Genomic DNA, 3,054 nt, shown 5'->3' on the forward strand with positions numbered 1-3,054 from the left:
GGGGTTTCACCATGTTGACCAGGATGGTCTCGATCTCTTGACCTCGTGATCCACCCGCCTCGGCCTCCCAAAGTGCTGGGATTACAGGCTTGAGCCACCGTGCCCGGCCCAGAGTTCTATTTTTATATATACAGTCCGGCCATTGTCCGATTGTATATTCAGTCTCTCAAATGTGTTATTAATTCAACAAGTCCTAATTGAGCGCCCTGGGCAGTCAGCTTCCCTGGGGCCCAAGTGGCTCTAATAGGATCCTGGAGGCGCTGGCGTCTGAGGCAGGTGAGGGGGCACGGTGGGGCGTGCGTGGGGCGTTTGAGAACCACCCAACGCACAGGTTTCAAACTTGACAGACAAGTCACAGGTTTCATCCCTCTGCTCTGGCTTTCCGAGGCACTGGAGATTACTCAGTCATTTTGCAAAAGGCGGACAGTGCTAGCTGGCGTTTAGTGACAGCTTACCCTCTTTTAGAATGAAAGAGTATTTCTATCTGTGTCTCTGTGGCGCAATTGGGTAGAGCGTTTGGCTGTTAACCAAAAGGTTGGTGGTTCAAGCCCACCCAGGGACATCATTGTCATTGATCTTTTATAATTCCCAAGGAAGTCAGCTCCCTTGAAGCCAAATACCTCACTTCTCCTCCTGCCATTTAGTGGCTGGTTCTCATCCTCCCAGAAGTTTCTGCTGGGAACAAACGTAGTTGGAAGGAACAGAAGTTCTTGGACCAGGAACAAGAAAGACTTTGTGTGACCTGTGCAGGGAGGGGTTCTGGGTGAAATCTTGTTTCTTTTTGTCTGTGCCCTTCGGCTATTGACAAGCTTTTGGTACCTCAATATTTTTTTCAACTGTAATATGAGGATGGTAATAATACCTTATTTGCAAGATGTGCCTAGATTTAATAATTGCTCAATCAATAATGTTATCAGTAGAATCAAGATTATTATCCTCTGCCTTATTTTTGATGAGGGCATTTCTTCTTTTGCTTATTCCATCATCTAACCCTTTACATGTTGTTTTTGAAATTAAGTTGGTTCCATGATTTTATGATTACAAATGATGCTGCAGTCATCATTCTTGAACAAATATCTTTTGTTACTTGTTACGTGTATTTCTGTAGGGTAGAGTCCTGGAAGTGCAATTGCTGTATCATAGTGGTTACAGCACACATTTTTTATTTTAAGTAATAAGCCCTGTAAATTTGCCTTCCGTAGAAGTGGTACCAACATATTATCCAGTTTATTTTTTCAACTGAGAGATCCTTTTCTTCATACTCATGCTAGCACAATAAACTTTCTAATCATCTGTCTGATAATCAAATAAAAGGGCCATGCGCCGTGGCTCATGCCTGTAATACCAGCACTTTGGGAGGCCAAGGTGAGCAGATCATCTGAAATCAGGAGTTTGAGACCAGCCTTGCCCACGTAGCGAAACCCTATCTCTGCTAAAAAGACAAAAATTAGCTGGGTGTGATGGCCTACGCCTATAATCTTAGCTACTCGGGAGGCTGAGGCGTGAGAATCACTTGAACCTGGGAGGCAGAGGTTGCAGTGAGCCGAGATCGCACCACTGCACTCCAGCCTGGGCCACAGAGCGAGACTCCATCTCACACGTGCACGCACACACACACACACACACACACACACACACACGAATAAAATAAAAAAAAATAAAGGGAGTGTTGCCCTCCTGACTTAACTACGGAGAGGTACAGCAGATGACATGGTGGACATTAAGTAGTAGGGTATTGCCCCATCTGCTTTTCAGCTAGACTCTCAAGATATTTTATATTACTACAGTATGTTTCTGTGGTGACCAGGGCTGGAGAAGGCCAAGCCAGAGTCACCCCTTTAATAGCTTTGTGCCAACCAGCTTACACAAGGGAAGAAAAACCTTCCTGGTTCCTGACACTTATTCCTCCACTCTTCCCTCTATAAATGGCAAGGGTGAATCAGTATGCTGTCTGGATTAGTCAACGTTTTCCGGAGAAACAGAATCATCCACCTATCTATTATCTACCTATCTTTATTTAAGGAATTAGCTCACATGATCGTGACAGTTCAAGGCAGGCAGGCTGGAGACCCAGGGAAGAGTTGTTATTCGAATACTAAGATGTTCTGTTGCTAGAGTTTCCTCTTTTCCCAGCAAGGTCAATCGCTTTCTATTCAGGCCTTCAGCTGATTGGATGAGGTCCACCCACATGAAGTAGAGCAAGCTGCTCTACTCAAAGTCTGCTAATATAAACGTTCATCTCACCCAAAAGACGCCTTCTCAGAGACCTCCAGAATCATATTTAACCACATATGTGGGCACTGTGGTCTAGCTAAGTTGACACATAAAATTAACCACTATGCTGGCTCTATATTATTCATTGACAGTTTGTCTTTTTTCTTGCTATTTGCACAAAGATTTGCCCACCTGAGGCATATCATCGTAGCTAACAGAATCCTGCACCTGACGGGCGTCCCGTACAGATCTATAATCTCAGAGCTATTGGCGTATGTTCCTCAGTTCATCCGTTACATCTCATGAGCAGAAATTGAGCTGTTTGGCTTTTAGACACTAAATGTAATTCTTAGACAAGTATTTTTTCCTCTCTCTCTCATTTGTACATTGTCAATTATTTTTTCCCATCAGTGATCAACATGGAATTCTGGTTTTGATTCTATGAAATGAACATCTGGGCGTAGTGGTTAACTGGGATACATTCTCTGTTAGGTGGTAGAGGAAAGCTTATCTAGTCTATGAGTCTTTTTTAATGGGCTATTTGTTTGTCTTGAGATTCTTAGTATTTCCTGGTATTTGAGTCTGCAGTGTTGAAAAGTGGTTCACGTCTTATCTATGTAATACTAGGTAAAATCCTATGGGTCCAATAGGTGTCAATATCTGCAGAAGTGGGATATCTTTTGATCTACTATTGATACACTTTTTATCCACAAGGTTGGTCTCCGTACACAATGATTGTCCCTTAAGAACTCTGACTTCAATATATTGCTCTAGCTAAAGGGGATCTTGGAACAGAATGAAAACTGAATTTTTGGCACCCAGTATTCTACTTTCTTAGAC

At 43.1% G+C, this 3,054-nt stretch overlaps 1 non-coding gene across 1 annotated transcript; it reads left to right on the top strand.

Annotated features, from left to right (window-relative positions):
- The first annotated feature begins 488 nt into the window (after positions 1-488).
- Positions 489-562, top strand: TRNAN-GUU. The gene has a single exon. It is a non-coding gene; the product is annotated as a tRNA-Asn (tRNA).
- Positions 563-3,054: the final 2,492 nt, after the last annotated feature.

The sequence above is a fragment of the Cebus imitator genome, unplaced genomic scaffold (genome assembly GCF_001604975.1).
Source record: "Cebus imitator isolate Cc_AM_T3 unplaced genomic scaffold, Cebus_imitator-1.0 Scaffold188, whole genome shotgun sequence".
Taxonomy (NCBI): Eukaryota; Metazoa; Chordata; class Mammalia; order Primates; family Cebidae; genus Cebus; species Cebus imitator.